Source organism: Panthera uncia (genome assembly GCF_023721935.1).
Source record: "Panthera uncia isolate 11264 chromosome B3 unlocalized genomic scaffold, Puncia_PCG_1.0 HiC_scaffold_1, whole genome shotgun sequence".
Classification (NCBI taxonomy): domain Eukaryota; kingdom Metazoa; phylum Chordata; class Mammalia; order Carnivora; family Felidae; genus Panthera; species Panthera uncia.
In genome coordinates, this window is record NW_026057582.1 from 95,635,451 (window position 1) to 95,643,556 (window position 8,106).

Here is an 8,106-nt window from a genome sequence, read left to right on the forward strand (position 1 = left end):
CACAGTCAGACTGGTGTGTGCCTTCTCTTCCCCTCTCCTAGGGGCGGGATTCACTGTGGGGTGGCGTGTCCCATCTGGGCTACTTGCACACTGCCAGGCTTGTGTTGCTGGGGATCTGGCGTATTAGCTGGGGTGGGTAGGCAAGGTGCACGGGGGGTGGAGGGGCAGGCTTAGCTCGCTTCTCCTTAGGTGATCCACTCCAGGAGGAGCCCTGTGGCAGCGGGAGGGAGTCAGATCCGCTGCCGGAGGTTTGGCTCCGCAGAAGCACAGAGTTGGGTGTTTGCGCGGAGCGAGCAAGTTCCCTGGCAGGAACTGGTTCCCTTTGGGATTTTGGCTGGGGGATGGGCGGGGGAGATGGCGCTGGTGGCTTTGTTCCCCGCCAAGCTGAGCTCTGCCGTCCGGGGGCTCAGCAGCTCTCCCTCCCTTTGTCCTCCAGCCTTCCCGCTTTCCGAGCAGAGCTGTTAACTTATGACCTCCCAGACGCTAAGTCGCGCGCTTGCTGTCGGAACACAGTCTGTCCGGCCCCTCCGCTTTTGCCAGCCAGACTCGGGGGCTCTGCTTGGCCGGCGAGCCGCCCCTCCGCCCCGGCTCCCTCCCGCCAGTCCGTGGAGCGCGCACCGCCTCGCCGCCCTTCCTACCCTCTTCCGTGGGCCTCTAGTCTGCGCTTGACTCCGGAGACTCCCTTCTGCGAATCCTCTGGCAGTTTTCTGGGTTCTTTAGGCAGGTGTAGGTGGAATCTAAGTGATCGGCAGGACGCGTTGTGAGCCCCGCGTCCTCCTACGCCGCCATCTTCCGGACTCCTTCCTGATAAGCATTTAATACTGTCCTTTATGCAAATGGAACCATTTCCATTTAGTGTCTATAGGTTTTCCTGGCAGCCCTATGAGATGAGTTGGGGAAAGTAATAGTCATTTTTGATGGAAAAGGAAACTAAGGCATGGAGAGGCTAGGTGAGTTGTTCCAAAATTTACAATTACTTTAAGAACTGATAGTAGGACCTAGGATTCCAGAATCAGATTCCTGTGATCTTTGTACTATAGCAGGCTGTGGCACTGCTGTTTTAATAATAGAGTCCTGCTCTCAGTTACTTAAGGAAATTTTGAAGTCTTATTCTTTACTTCTTTATAATATACTTCTTTTGTGGGTGAGATTGAAACATCAAGTGAAATCAATTGATCCCATTCTATAGAAAGGAGAAATTCATCCCATTCATTTATCACTTACTTCATTAATCCAGAAAATATATGTGAAGCATCTACCACATGCTAAGTTTTGAGAAATTGACAGGCCTGACATACGATGGGGAAGAATTTATGTCTGTTTATATTTCCTGGTTTTCTTTCCCTATTTCCACCTCATTAAGCTCTAGAAATAGTTCAAATTTGGATCTTAACTAAGGTCTCCTTGACATAATTTTATGCTCCCTTCTTTAAATATAAGGAAACAAACTTCTGACTGGTGTAAGGAAAGATATGACAACTTAAAAATTTTTTTATGAGAACATATTAAAAGATTTGTTTGAGGATGATTTAGGTCCTATCTTTCCTTGAGGGCATGTAAAACAGAAGGACTAGCATGTCCTTTGCACAACTTAGATCTTATTTGTGTCCACTTTGTAATTGATCTTTGTGGTTGCAATCCAATTTTGTCTCTCTAGTTTAGGATGTACTTAATAGTATCTTGGCTTTGACTAAGGCAGGATAGAAGAGGCTTGCTGTAGGATGAATTAACCTGGCCAAACACAGACTTATACCACTTAAGAGGTTCCAAGAAAGGGATGTCTCACTTTGATGTTTAATATGTGGGGCACATTTGTGCGCACACACACACATACGGAGAGTAAATTCTAACTTAACAGTTGAAGCCCTGGGACATATAAACACCTATAATGAAATCTCCTAGGCTTACAAAGTAGAGAGAGCTACCCCTCTCCCATGTATTAGCAGAAGTAGCAGATGGCAGCTTTCTCACCTAATAATCACCAGATGGCATGTTGCTATGCCCTGTGGTGCAGGAAGGAAGAAACTGGGTTGATCAGGTATTTTCTAAACTTAAGCTCTTCTTACTTGATTGAAATTTGCCTGTGTTATTAGTCATATGTCTATGTAAAGAAAACTTAAAGAATGTGCCTAGAACTGTACTGTGGCTACAGAGAGCATTCATTTTAATTTCAAAAAGTTTTAACATATTTACCAGCTAGTAAATTTCTAGTCTAAGCATATTCGCAGATAACTGTTCACTTGTATTCTGGACCATGGTATCTTTTAGCATCATGCTCTGATCCATTTTAAAAACCTCTTTTATCCAGTATCTTTCAAGAAAAATAAAATGTCTAGAAAACTGATGTTTAATCTTCTGAGAAGCAGGTATTTTATTGTAAAATTTTAAAATAAACTTTTCATATTGGGGTGTCTGGATGACTCAGCAGGTTAAGCATCCAACTTCTGCTCAGGTCATGATCTCATGGTTCATGGGTTCAAGCCTCACATCAGGCTCTGTGCTGACAGGTCAGAGCCTGGAACTTGCTTCAGATTCTGTGTCTCCCTCTCTCTCTCTCTCTGTCCCTCCCCGTTCACACTCTGTCTCTCTGTCTCTCTCTCAAAAAATAAATTTTAAAAAATAAAATAAACTTTTCATAAATATACTTGATTTTGAATAATAGTCTAACTATAATTTAACTTTGTTTTCTGTTAGAGACATCAGTTATGGTACAAGTACAATTGATATTATAGAAACAAATGGGACTAAAAACACAATTCACCTTAATCCTAGAGATGATCCTAGAACAAAAAGTTCACTGCAATTTTTGAAAGAAGCTATAAATAACTATCCTTTTAATTACAACTCAATGGGAATAAAGCACCTAGTATTACCACCAAAACCAAATTATAACATTAATCTGACATGTTTCAATGGATTCAAAAATCATTAGGATCCTGACTGGTAATTAGATATTAAGATGTATCTTGTCTTTGTATTTGGCTGGTAGGCTGAGGTTTCTTAGATTAAAACCGTATCTTTAATGAGTAGAGATAATATATGATATAATGAAAGGCTTCTTCATCACTTGCAATACTTTCTAAGCTGCTTTTATGTAAAAATGGACCATTCATTTTGTGGTTCCATTTCATGTATAGTACTTCTGCCTCACACTGGCCACAGCATTTTACCTCAAAAGGAACTCATTGTTCTGCCAGCACCATTTGCTAAAGAGATTTTTTTCTTCCGTTATATACCCTTTCCTGCTTTGTCAAAGATTAGTTGGCCATATATTTGTAGGTCCATTTCTGGGTTCTCTATTCTATTCCATTGGTCTTGTATCTGTTGTGTGTCAATACTTACTGTCTTGATGATTATAGTCATGTAATACAGGCTAAAGTCCTGGATCATGAGGCCTCCAGCTTTGGTTTACTCTCTCAACGTTACTTTGGCTATGCAGGATCTTTGTGGTTCCATACAAGTTTTAGGCTTGTTTGTTCTAGTTCTGTGGAGAATATTGGTGCTATTTTTATTGGGATTTCATTGAATGTGTAGATTGCTTTGGATAGTATCAACATTTTAACAATATTTGTTCTTCCAATCCATGAGCATGGAATGTTTTTCCATTCCTTCGTGTCTTCTTCAATTTTTTTCATAAGCTCTCTATAGTTTTCAGTGCATAGATTTTTTACCTCTTTGGTTAGGTTTACTCCTAGGTATTTTGTGGATTTTAGTGCAATTATAAATGAAATCAATTTCTTGATATCTCTTTCTGTTACTTCATTATTGGTGTATAGAAATGCAACTGATTTCCGTACATTGATTTCATATCCTGCAAATTTGCTGAATTCATATATTGGCTCTAGCATTTTTTTGGTGGAGTCTTTTAGGTTTTCCATGTAGAGTATCATGTCATCTGCAAAGAGTGGAATTTTGATTTCTTCTGGACCACTGTCTTACACCGTACACAAAAATAAATTCAAAATGGATGAAAGACCTACATGTGAGACCATCAAACCATCAAAATCCTACAGAAGAAAACAGGCAGCAACCTCTTTGACTTCAGTCACAGAGACTTCTTACTTGACATGTCTCCAAAAGCAAGGAAAATAAAAGCAAAAGTGAATTATTGGGATCTCATCAAGATAAAAACTTCTGCACAGCAAAGGAAACAATCAACAAAACTAAAAGGCAACCAATGGAATGAGAGAAGATATTTTCAAATGACATATTGGATAAAGGGTTGGTATCCAAAATATATAAATAACTTACCAAACTCAATGCCTAAAAAATAAATAATCCAGTGAAGAAAAGGGGAGAAGACATGAATAGACACTTTTGCAAAGAAGACATCCAGATGGCAAAGAGACACATGAAAAGATGTTCATCATTTATCATCAGGGAAGTACAAATTAAAACCACAATGAGATACTACCTCACACTGGTCAGAGTGACTAAAATTAACAACTCATGAAACAAAAGATGTTGGCAAGAATGTGGAGAAAGGGGAAACCTCTTGCACTGTTGGTGGGAATGCAAACTGGTGCAGCCGCTCTGGAAAACAGTATGGAGGTTCCTCAAAAAATTAAAAATATGACCCACCACTGGCACTACTAGGAATTTATCCAAAGTATACAGGAGCACTGATTCAAAGGGGCATATGCACCCCAATATTTATACCAGTGCTATCAACAATAGCCAAATTATGGAAAGAGCCCAAATATCCATCAATTGATGACTGGATTAAGAAGATGTTATATATATATACATACACACACACACACACACACACACACAATGGAACACTACTAAAATGAAATCTTGCCATTTGCAACAACATGTATGGAACTGGAGGGTATCATGTTAAATGAAATAAGTCAGTCAGAGAAAGATAGATATCATATGATCGCACTTATATGTGGAATTTGAGAAACCTGACAGATGACCATAGGAGAAGGGAAGGAAAAACAAGATAAAAACAGAGAGGGAGGCAAACCATAAAAGACTCTTAAATACAGAGAACAAACAGGGTTGATGGGAGTGGGGTGGGGAGTGGAGAAAATGGGTGATGGGCATTGAGGAGGGCACTTATTGGGATGAGCACGGGGTGTTGTATGTAAGTGATGAATCACTGGAATCTATTCCTTAAGCCAAAACTACACTGTATGTTAGCTAACGTGAGAACTGAAAAAGAAAAAAAAGGAACTTATTTGTCTTATAAGTGTGTCATTATGATTCTTAGCAGTTCGTATATTTTAATACACATAAATGTCATGGAGATTACATAGGCAAACATGCCATTTAAGAAATAATGTAAGATTCAACAAATGGTGTTGGAAAAACTGGATATCCACATACAAAAATAAATTTAAAAATAAACTTGGACCTTACCTTACACTGTATTTAAAAATTAACTCAAAATGGGTCAAAGACCTAAACATAAGAGCCAAAACTATAAAATTCTGAGGAGAAATCATAAAGGAAAAGCTTCATGATATTGGATTTAGCAATGATTTCTTGGATATGATACCAAAAGCACAGGCAACAGAATTTAGGACTTTTGGGAAAGATAGTAGAGTAGGAGGACCCTAGGCTCACTTCACCCCACAGATACAACCAGATAACATTCACATCAGTATAAATATTCAGGAAATAACCTGAAAAATGGCAGAACAAACTCTGCGAACTGAATGTAGAGAAGAGGCAACATCAAAGATATTAGGAAGGGTGGGACACAATTTGAAACTAAATGGACTTGGGGGACTGTCTTCAGGAAGGAGGGATATGGTGGGCACAGAGATGGAAGAGAAACAGACCCCACACCAGGAAGCCCACATGGGGAAGATGAATCTCCATTAACATTTGCTGTGACAACCAGAAGGGCTGAATATTGTGCATTCATACATCCAGTGGGACCTTAAACATGTAATTAAAAAGAAAAACCCCCAGCAAGTTCAGTTCTGAGAGAGGTGGTGGGGGAGAGGAAACTGAGTCCCTGCCCTTAAAGAAACAACACAACAAACAGTCCATAGAGATACAGCATAAAAGCAGCACTTTGAAAGGCACCTGGGGGATACAAGAGGAAAAGTTATTTACTAATCTCAAAGCTGTCCCAGAGGGGCAGAAATTGCTGGGGAATTACTCCAACTAGCAGATGCCATTTCCTTTCTCCTCCACCCAGTGTAAACACATGGCCACCTGTGGGACTCACTACCTAAGTTACTAGCACTGTCACCCCAACCCCTACACTGTGTTTCCATCAATCCAGCCCTCCCCATGGCCTGCCTCAGTCCCAGGCCATTCCTGCAGAGGATGAGGGCACTCAAAGCTTCTGGGACAACTGCTCTACTGCACCACCCCTGCAATGTCCTTCCAGGGATCCACCCCTCCTGATGGGCTGCCTCAGTCCTGGAGCTGCAGGTCCCCCACCTGCAGATGATGGGAGTGCAAAGCTTGCTAGCACTGCCACCCCATTGCCCTTCCCAACCCTGCTGTGCTTCTGTGGATACACCTTCTCCATTACTCTCTTGGCCAGAGCCCATACATACAATGCTACAGGCATGGCAGTGTACAAGCAGCCTCTACAGTATCCAAACCACTCCAAAATGACTCCACTCTGAAAGAGGAAAAGATAGCCACACACATCAGTCAGACACAGAAGCCAGCAGTAGGCTGGAGGCAGACAATTGACCTGACTACAGGCTCCAACCCATCAGTGAAAACTTCTCAGGGGATGACACAGGGAAAGCACCTGGCAGTGTGTTGCTACTGCCTATCTCTAGCAAGCCCCTTGTCTGACTCAACTAGACATCCCTAGACTGCCCATTAATACCACAGGAACCAAACAGTGCCCATAACAGGCAAAGAGAGCCATTTCAGATGACTACACTGAAGGAAAAAACAGCTCAGCCACTACAGCAGGACACATGAATCACATATAGGAGACATCCCTGAAGCACCAGGTTCTGGTGAACATGGGACAGTGCATGTCAGGGCACTAAAAAACCTCTTCTTCAAAAGGCCATTACTTTGTGCAGGATATGTAGCTATCCTTCCTAACAGAGAAATAGACAGACACTTAGAAAAAAATAAGAGACAGAGAAATAAGTCCCAAGTGAAATAAAGGACAAAATCAGAGCAAAAGACTTAAGGGAAACAGAGATAAGTTATATGCCTAATAAAGAATTCAGAGTAATAATCATTAAAATATTCACTGAACTTTAGCAAAAAGTAGCAGACATCGGTGCGACCCTTAACAATAAGATAAAAAAAAGAACCCAATCAGAGATGAAGAACACAATAAATGAAATTAAAAAATATACTAGATGGAATAAATAGTAGAACAGACAAAGCAGACTTAATCAGTGACCTGGAGGGGTGCCTGGATGGCTCAGTCAGTTAAGCGTCTGACTTTGGCTTAGGTCATATTCTCAAGTTGGTGAGTTTGAGCCCCATGTAAGGCTCCATGCTGACAGTTCAGAGCCTGGAAACTGCCTTGGATTCTGTGTCTCCCTCTCTCTGCCCCTCCCCTGCTCACACTCTTTCTCTCTCTCTCTCTAAAAAATAAATAAACATTAAAAAAAATTTTTTAATCAGTGACAGAGGACAGAGTAACAGAATATAATCAAGCTTAGCAAGTGAGAGAAAAAAATTATGCAAAATAAGAATAAATTTAGGGAACTCATTGACACTATCAAGTGTAATGACATTCACATTATAGGGATCCCAAAAGGAGAAAAGAAAGAAAATAGGGCAGAAAATTTACTTGAAGAAATAACAGCTGAAAACGTCCCCCCAGATCTGGGGGAAGAAAACGGAAATCCAGATCCAGGAGGCACAGAAATCCCATAACAAAATCAACCCAAGGAGGTTACACCAAGATGCACAGTAATTAAGATGGCAAAAAGTAGTGAGAGAGAATTTTTAAAGCAGCAAGAGAAAAGAAATCGGTTACATACAAGAGAAACCCCATAAGGCTAAAAGTTGATTTTTCAGAAGAAACTTTGCAGTCCAGATGGGAGTAGCATAGTATATTCAAAGTGCTGAAAGAAAAAAGCCTGCAGCCAAGAACACTACATCCAACAAGGCTATCATTCAGAATAGAAGGAGAGATCAAGAGTTTCCTAG